The 9,778-nt window shown below is 44.0% G+C and overlaps 1 long non-coding RNA gene across 1 annotated transcript; it reads right to left on the bottom strand.

Annotated features, from left to right (window-relative positions):
* Position 1: 1 nt before the first annotated feature.
* Positions 2–919, bottom strand: LOC115204204 (uncharacterized). Its single transcript, XR_003880318.1, has 2 exons — positions 398–919; positions 2–328 (listed from the first exon to the last, which is right to left on the bottom strand). It is a non-coding gene; the product is annotated as an uncharacterized LOC115204204 (long non-coding RNA).
* Between the last annotated feature and the right edge of the window lie 8,859 nt (positions 920–9,778).

The following is a 9,778-nucleotide window of genomic DNA, read 5'->3' as shown; positions in this document are numbered from 1 at the left end:
AGTCGTCTGTGTGTGTGGATGAATACTAAGACTGTGGAATTGAGAGGAGCTGGGTTGTTGTGGGGTTTAGAGAGGTTACAGTGACTTGTGATCAGAAAGGATGTAGATCAGCGTGTCAGGGTCTTGGATTAGGATAAAGGGCCAGTATAATGTACTAGCTCAGCTAGCAGAGGTCTCTCCAGAGTGCCACCTATAGGCTAGTCTGAACTGTTCTGCTGGTGTACTAGCTCAGCTAGCAGAGGTCTCTCCAGAGTGCCACCTATAGGCTAGTCTGAACTGTTCTGCTGGTGTACTAGCTCAGCTAGCAGAGGTCTCTCCAGAGTGCCACCTATAGGCCAGTCTGAACTGTTCTGCTGGTGTACTAGCTCAGCTAGCAGAGGTCTCTCCAGAGTGCCACCTATAGGCTAGTCTGAACTGTTCTGCTGGTGCGCACATCCTCATGGGTTTGTAAATATTGTGTGTCGTAACAAGGCAGAGAGTGTCTTCACTTTGTCACTGATAAGGATGGTTATCCTGCTGTTGTGCCAGATGTGTACACAAGCATTCACAATCTATAAAGGGTTGAACCTTGAAGTAAATACTCTCAATCCCTCCCTTCCATGGGCCGAAAGAACCACGATGTTGACATGTTCATACATGATCATGTTTGACTCGGTAGTAGTGTGCCAGGGCCATGAAATGATCGTGTGCGTGTAAAAAGTGTGTAGGTTCTTGTTTGAATGTCTGTTGTTGATATGTGTTAACTTGCAACGCTAATGGTAGCATCTAGGAATGCTTTCAACCGAAACAGCTAGGTCAGGTATGAATTATTAAACAAAGTTTTATTTTTATAACTTAATATTATTAGTTTGATAGCCATTGATGTGACAGTTGAAATGTCATCCAACATATGGATTCACCCTGTGATTCTTTTGTGAAGCTATATTTTGCTCCATGGATGGCAAATAAGAATCATGCCATCTTACTATTAAGCAAGAATCAGTCTCTGTGTGGTGGGTGTCATCTCAAAATAGTTTTTGTTCTGTCTCCCAATAACAATTTACCTGCTGCTTTTATTTTGTCAATTAAATGTGTTTAATACTGTACATTATTTATGTATGTGTATGTGTGTGTGCAATTTCATTATTTCATGAAAGCTAGAAGTTGATCATCCTGTTCTGGTCTTAGCATGCTTTTGGTTCTTCTTCATAATAGCAGAATACACACCCGTCTGCATTGTTAGCCAATGTTTGCTCTGTTATGAAGCCAGCGCACCAAAGAGGAAAACTTATTTTCTTTCATGTTTTCATTTGGGTTTGGAGAAATATCTGCACCTATACTGTAACATAAAATGTATTTTAAAATTGAGAGCATATCAGTTTGACAGTTAAACCGTCATTCTGCTTGTGGAGAACGATGGCCACTCATATTTTCGGTGCAAAACAGTCAGAAGACCACTTGGGTGTCTTTTTAGTCATGCCTAAAATGCAATGTGACCAGAACGGGTTTGATCGTGTGTGTGTGTGGCTCTAGTTATGTGACAGGTAGTATATGAGAAACAAACAACAATGCAGGTTTTTGAATCCTTATAGAAACCAAAGAAGGAAAGCCATAGCTTCACAAGCATGACCAGGGTACAGCTTCTTATCTAAACCCTGCAGTCAGGCCAACAGTGTAATGGAGACCAATGTTGTCACTATTGATCTAGCTTATTTTAGCATACAAATAATTGAAAAGAACATCAATTGTTACATTATGTTTGTGGAGTAAATACTATTTAAATTTGGTTGAAGTATTTTTTTTGGTAGCCTTTGAGACTTAATTTCATGAATTTCATCTGTCCTATGCATTCTGTCTTTGCATGTCAAGCTGTCTTTGTCCAAGCTATTTGTACTATTGGAATTTGCTTACCTGCAAATGTGCCCCTGTCACACACAGCTTGCCTCGCCTCCAAATGTCTGTCTGATTAGCTCACCTTCATTTTAAGGTTCTTTCAAACACTTAAACATGCAATTTTAGTAACACAACTCAAATTTTTTACTCTTTCTGACAGTGAGGGTTCAGTATGCGTTAATGAATAATTAGCTTAATACCTGATCTGATTTTGAGATGAAGTCATCCTCTATGTTTAAGGACACTTTTCTGTTACATGTGCTGAACCAGGAAGGGCGGGGCAGGTTGTAGTGCTGTTTATTGATAATGGTGAGGACCGATTCCGCCTTAACAAATAGATCTGTACCGTCCAATCAAGAGGCCTTGTCTGGCAGTGCAAGCCAGTCTCGTTTCGACTTGTATGTTGCTCAGTGTTCAATTATGTCCCTCTCCTCGTTTTCTGTCCATGCTGAGTTTTTCGGTGGTGCTTCTGCAGTCAAGACAATTTTTATTATTTTTTTCTCTAGCAAGCAATGTTTCAGTATGAAAGCTACATGTGTGTTAAGTGTAATAATGCAGAACTAGTTTCTGTAAATATGTTTTCAAAGTTGTAAAATATTCAAATAAAGAATCTAGTATTTGTACTAAAATACATGTTTTTGAGTATGCCTTATGAGTAGATGCTAAAACCAGTTTCCCACAAAACCCAGTTTTTATACAGGCGCACATTCCCTGTGTTTACCACTATGAGACAGTCATGAGATTGTGCACTGCTGTTGATTGCAGCATTCCATGTGATGGCATTGCCTGTAACAAATTTCACTGGCAGTGTGAAACATTGCCCAGCCTGCAGATTAACCTCCACTGGTGAGGTCAGCTCTATGAAGCTGACCTGTCATGATTGGTAAGGGCTTAATGAGTTTGCCTTACTGTCATGGTCAAATGCTGGTCCCCCTTTCAACCCATGCTGTCAACCCCTTGCAATATGCTGGAATACCTCCCAAGCATTCATCAAAGGATTTTGGCTTAATGTAAGAGCTAACCTGACCCTCAATTGTGTGACGATCTCCCTTTACGTGGAAGACCGTCTACCAAAGCCACTGGTCCAGATTAGTCACAATTTTATTTTTGTTTCTTGTTTGGTCACATAATTGCAAGAAACACCATCCTCTATCACTCTCTCTGTCATTGTCTTGCGCATCCCTTTTTTGTAATCCTATTTCCACCATGTCCTTCTTTCTCAGTTAATCTCTATCTTCCTCTCTCTTTCACTCACTCTCGCTCTCTTCCACACATGTCAGACAATATGGCATATGAGCCTGTGTGACCTTGGGACACTCTAGTGTGTCACCACCAAAACAGGCCCATATCTGCAGGCTATGTATTGAATATAGATGCCAAACCTATTTCCATATCCACCCACATAATGAACAATGCTGCCAGTGGAGGCAGAGCGTGAAAGGAGTGCCCTTAAACCACCAGATGGACACGTGCCAGTGCCATCTCATGGGTTTTCTCTCCTGCACACTACTAAAGACAGACATCTCAACCTCATAAGTGAGATGTGTGTAATCTAAACTGGGACAGTGTCCAGGATGATTAGTGATTTTCTAGCCAGACAGCCATGAGCGCTAGGAGTGATTTATTATGAATATTATTGATCTATTATTAGCTTTATTAATAAAATGCATTTTCATTATTTTATTACATTAGGCATTATCAAAGATGTTTTTGCAATAATTAACCTTGAAGGTGTATCCCATATTTGCCCAAGAGGGCTTTAGTTAATATCAGGTCAGCTATTTGCACATGCACAGAAGAGGTTTAATTCTTAGGAGTCTATTGATGTACCTGTCAAAGACTCCAGTCACCCAAGTCATAGACTGTTTTCTCTGCTACCGCACAGCAATCGGTTCAGGAGTGCAAAATCTAGGACCAAAAGGCTCCTTAACAGCTTCTACCCCCAAGCAATAAGACTGCTGAACAATTAACCAAATGGCTACAGCATTAGTTACATATTTTTTTCGTAAGGGAGACGACATATACTTTGGCAAACCTGGGCTAAACAGTTTCCCCTACCACCTGCACCAGTCATTTTGGAAGGATTGAAGCCAGACCACAATTTTGAGAATTATCCAATGAGTTTGTTATAATTACATTTCTGTGGAACCATTTACCCCAGTGCACTCACAATTAAGTCTAGTATTTTACTTTTAGCCAATCTCTTGGAGCAGTACTTTGGAACATGTAGCTAGCTAAATGCATCAATAGGTGGCAACAAATATAAGGTAAGAGCATGGTAGTCAAAGAACAAAACAGCAGACCCAGCAGTTTAGATTTATGGGCACGTTTCAGCTGATCTTTGTTTTAGTCGCGCTGCGCAGAAGATCGCACAACCTCAGGACAAGTGTTTAGCTTGTCCGGAACCACATCCATATGAAATGCGCACATCACATGCAGAATAATTCTTTACCATATTGATGTGGTTTCCGAGAACTAAATGTATCCAATCTTTTTCATACTTTACAAAATAAGAAATGACCCTGAACGAGGTCTTTGCCTCCATGACAGTCAGCTGACGCTAGCAGCTCTGAAACATCCACCGAAGATATTTATAACTAACCCTAGATCAGTATAGTTTACAATGAGAGCAAATTAAGTATAGTGGGCAGAACAAGCAAGGAGGTGACTAAAGCCAAGCTAGGGAGATCTTATTGGCCGTTGTAGCATTTATTTGTATATTTCCGTTAGGGAACGCCTGTTCTGTGAAGTGCGCATGTGCATAAAGACAATTCAACTTTGCACTCCTTCTAAACAATGCTAAAACTTTTGCAACGCGTTATGTCTCTAAACTTACTACACTGTGTTCGTAACAGATTTTAGTTTTGGGAACAGAAAAAGGTATTGAGATCAGATGTTTCATCGATGAGAAAATGAGCAGAATGTCAGCCCTGTTTCACCTAGTTCAATCCTCTCCCACTACCTGCGACTGGACTTCTTCTGACTACCATATTTGGTGGTGAGAAGATGTTCTAAAAGGATGCTTCAGCTTTATAGCCCTGTGACGCTTTCTGGGACACAGGTGAATTGCTGGCGATGGTTGTTGACGTGGGTTGGTCAGAGCTCCAGTATCAATCATTGATAAACTAACAAGCAAACTTTACTCGGTATGGAGGCGGTTCGGCACGGCTGTGGTAGGAGATAGTGATGGAGAAGAAAGTGAATCAAGTATGGAGCATAGCGGTACAAATAAAAGGCGGAGTAGGAAAGAGAAAAAGAAAGCAGGAGAGAAATGGAGTTGGGGTTTGAAGGGGAGAGAGAGGTTTATGGAGGCAGAGAGAAGACAGAAAATGAAGTTTGAGGAGAGAAACAGTTTCCAAACGCTAGCAGCAGTTCGGAGGTAGAGAGTGCAGAGGAAGTGCGAGATAATTTGCGAGGGGAGCACAAAGGTGAGGAGGAGCATAAAGTGATTCTGAAGTTTAGGGAGGAAGGGGGAGTTGGGGCGATGAGTCCGATAAGGTTGCCGGCTGTGACAAAAGAGTCGATTGGGGAAGTTGTCAATGCTGAAGTGTTAAGAGATGGGACCATATTGGTGTTCTGTAAGGACATGGCGCAGAAGGAAAAAGCTCTGAGTGAAGCAAATAGGGAAGTGTAAGGTGGTGTCGAGCAGCTGGACTGATCAAACAGGGAAGCAGTGGATTAAAGGGATGATAACAGGAGTGGTGTCGAGCATTTGGACTGATCAAACAGGGAAGCAGTGGATTAAAGGGGTGATAACAGGAATGGTGTCGAGCATTTGGACTGATCAAACAGGGAAGCAGTGGATTAAAGGGGTGATAACAGGAATGGTGTCGAGCATTTGGACTGATCAAACAGGGAAGCAGTGGATTAAAGGGGTGATAACAGGAGTGCCTGTGAGTGTTGGCACTAAAGAGGTCAGCAACAACTTGAGTGGAGTTCTAGTGAATGTTCAAAGATTGCAAGCAACAAGGGGTGGAGTTAGGGTAGCCCTTCTGTTCTGTTACCCTTCAAGGACAGGGTACTGACATATAAAGTAACCATAGGATATAGGAGTTATTATGTGAGGCTGTGTATCCCGAAGCCTTTAAGGTGTTAGAACTGCCAGAGGTTTGGGCATGTGCAACAGTCTGTAAAGAGAAAAAGAGGTGTGCCAGGTGTGGAGGGGAGCATGAGTATGGGAAGTGTGGGGATGGTGGACAACCAAAGTGCTGCAACTGTGGGGGTGCTCATAGTGTGGCATATGTTGGATATGAGGCAATGAAGCAGGCAGAGGAAGTGCAACAAGTGAGAGTGGAGAGAAGGGTGTCATATGGTGAGGCAGTGAGGGTGGTCCAGGTCCAGGGAGATACAGGTTCATGGGAGAGATGGGTAGGAGCATCTAGACCGGGGGATTACGGGGCAGGTGGGCGGCGATATGGCACACATGGATAAGAGAAAGCTGGTGACGTTCATAGCAGGAGCTATCATAAGCACTGCTAAAGTAGAGCCTAAAACAGAGAGGATTCAGCTAATAGTGAAAGTGGCTGGGAGACATCTGACTATGAGAGGGTTGACATGGGAAGAGGTTGGAGATGACCTCCATCAGCCAACGGTGGAGTCATGTATTACTGGATCTTAGTTATGGTGGTAGTACTACAATGGAATGCTCCAAGCCTGTTGACTAATGGGCATGAGTTCAAGCAGTTCATTGAGGATATGACAGCAAAGCCTGATGTGATTTCTGTGCAGGAAACATAGCTCAAACCAACTGTGGAGTTTATCATACAGGGATATGTAGTGGTTCGTAGGGACAGAGATCTAGTGGGAGGGGGGGATGTGCCACCTTCATAAAGCAAGGACTTCCTTACAGGATGCTAGGCAAAGGTATTGAACAGGAATATGTGGTGGTGGAGGTGTTGTTGAAAGGAGGGGTGCTAGTATAGGGAACTACTTTAATCCTTGTCGGATATTGGACTTGGTAGTGCTGGAGAGGGTGGAGGGCCAGAATAGAAGTTAATGTGGTGTGGGAATTTTAATGCCCACAACACGCTCTGGGGGGGAAACGGATTGATGGAAATGGCCAAGGGAGGGAATATGTGACAGACATGAAAGATCTGGTGCCTGAATGATGGCAGAGGGACCAGGATTGATGTAGCCACAGGGAAAGAGTCTGTATTGGACCTCACTCTAGTATCTTGTGCGATGGCAGGAATCTGTGAGTGGGAGGTATGAGAGTCGACGACAGTAGGGAGTGATCATTACCCCATAGTATGCACAGTAGGCCAGAGGGAGGAGGAGGTGTCAGTGGATGGAGTAGGCAGGTGGGCGTTTGGAAGGGCAAAGTGGGATCTGGTGGATATGAGGGGATGTGGATAGTATGAATAACTGGGTGAGAACAGCTACTGAGGCTATACCTAACTTCAGAGAGGAGGAGGAAAGCCGTCCCACGGTTGACGGAGGAGTGTGGGGCAATGGTGAGGAGTAGGAACAGGGCATTTAGAGTACTGAAAATGACGCATAACTTCCAACGGATTCAGTATAAGCAGTTCCACAGGCGACACCTGTGGAAGAAGTGTGGGGGAAGATTAAGAGGATGAGTGGGGTCAGAAGAGAGTGGGATTATCCAGTGCTGATGAGTGGGGAGGATGTGACAGTAACAGATGAGGAGAAGGCAGAGATGATGGCCAAAGCGTTTGTCCAAGTGCATAGTATGCCAAATTTATCAGAGGAGGGTTAGAGGGGGAGAGAGAGAACAAGAGAGGAGCACCTAGGAGTGCTGGATAGGAGGGAGGAGGTAAATGATGCATTGAATACACGATTTACAATGACAGAGATGAAAAGGGCAATAGGTAAGGCTGGGTTAACTTCCCCTGGGAAATATGAGGTGTGCTATGTTATGTTGGCCCATCTTAGTGGCACTGGATAAGTTATTGGTGTTGAGTGTGGGAGGAGGGGAAACTACCATGCAGCTGGAAGGACCCAATGAGGCCAACAAGCTATCGGCCAATAGCTTTAACATCAATTGTATATGTAACGAACGCATGATTACAGAGACGCTAACTTACTTCCTGGAGGGGAAGGGGTCTAGTATCGCCACATCAGAGTTGGTTCAGGAAAGGGAGGGGAACTATGGACCCAGTGCTCTGCTTAGAAACAGAGGTCAGGAAGGCTCAGGTGAACAAGGAGACTGTTGTAGTTGTCTTTTCTGAGGTGGAGAAGGCGTATGATATGATGTGGTAGGAGTGGTTGTTAATCAAGGTTGATATTATAGGGGTAGGAGGAAGAACATACAACTGGATAAAGGATTTCCTGTTTGGAAAGTCTATCCAGGTGAGGGTGGGGAAGTCTCTGTCATGTAGCTACCTGCTGTACACCGCAGGGAAGCGTGATTAGTCCTCTGCTGTTCTCAGTCATGATCAGTGACGTTAACTCTCAGATATTGGGCCGTCGTTATTTGCAGATGATATGGCCTTATTGGAGAGGGGAAGAAATGTGCCATACATAGTCAGGAAGGTACAGGAAGCAATTGATAAGGTAGAGCGGTGGGCATTAATGTGGGGATTCAGGTTCTCTGTAGAGAAAACTCAGACAGTGTCCTTTACCAGGAGGAAGGTGGGAGATGAGGTACGCTTGAGGTTATATGGGAGAAACTTGGAGAGGGTGGGGGCCTTCAGGTTCCTTGGGGTGTACTTTGACACCAGACTGACCTGGGCAGAACACATTGAGAGAGGGGTGGGAAAGTGCATGAAGGTGCTAAATGTGATGCGCTGTCTGACGGGGAAGGAGTGGGGGGCTGGGAGTTCCTCATTGAGGACCATGTATGTTGCATTGATCTGATCTGTAATAGACTATGGAAGTATAGCGTATGGTTCGGCAGCCCGGACCTCATTGGAAAGGCTAGATGTCATACAGGGACAAGGACTCATATGTAGTGTGTCATTTCGGACCTCCCCAGTGGCTGAACTACAGATGCAGATGGGGGATATGCCATTGTATATTAGAAGACAGCAGCTGGCATGAATATTGGGTCAACCTACATGGACATGGGGTTTCTCATCCTGCGAAAGGGATTATACAGGCATGCTGGGAACATCAGTGAGGACAGAACACAAGCTTTGGGTGGGTGGGTGGGTAATACCAAGGCGAAGAAGATGGGACTGTATGGAAGGGAGTTTAGTCCAAAGGTAGCTATTCCTATAAATTCACCATGGCTACTCCCACCTCCAGTAGTTGATCTAGAAGTGTTGGAGAGACTACAGAAAGATAGGAAGGGCGTTGATCCATCTGATTTGTTTAAGAGATGTTTGGATACTGTGTATCAGGATTTTGTGGCCATTTACACAGATGGTTCAAAGGATCCAAGGACAAGATGCACTGGGTCAGCATTTGTAGTGCAGGAATGGGGGGTGTCAGTCAGGAAACGTATTACAGATCATTTGGTTGTATACAGTGCCTTCGGAAAGTAGTCAGACCCCTTGACTTATTCCACATTTTGTTAGGGTACAGGCTTATTCAAACATTTATTAAACTGTTTCTTCCCCTCATCAATCTACACAAAATACCCCATAATGACAGGGCAAAAACAGGTTTTTAGAAATGTTTGCTAATTTATTAAAAATACAAAGCAAAATATCACATTTACATAAGTATTCAGACCCTTTACTCAGTAGTTTGTTGAAGCACCTTTGGCAGCGATTACAGCCTCGAGTCTTTTTGGGTATGACGCTACAAGCTTGGCACACCTGTGTTTGGGGAGTTTCTCAAATTCTTCTCTGCAGATCCTGTCAAGCTCTGTCAGGTTGGATGGGGAGCGTTGCTGCACAGCTATTTTCAGGTCTCTCCAGAGATGTTCGATCGAGTTCAAGTCCGGGGTCTGGCTGGGCCACTCAAGGACATTCAGAGACTTGTCCCGAAGCCACTCCTGCGT

Source organism: Salmo trutta, chromosome 12, assembly GCF_901001165.1.
Source record: "Salmo trutta chromosome 12, fSalTru1.1, whole genome shotgun sequence".
Taxonomy (NCBI): Eukaryota; Metazoa; Chordata; class Actinopteri; order Salmoniformes; family Salmonidae; genus Salmo; species Salmo trutta.
The sequence above is the reverse complement of the archived record's forward strand: the minus strand, read 5'-3'. Positions and strand labels throughout refer to the sequence as shown.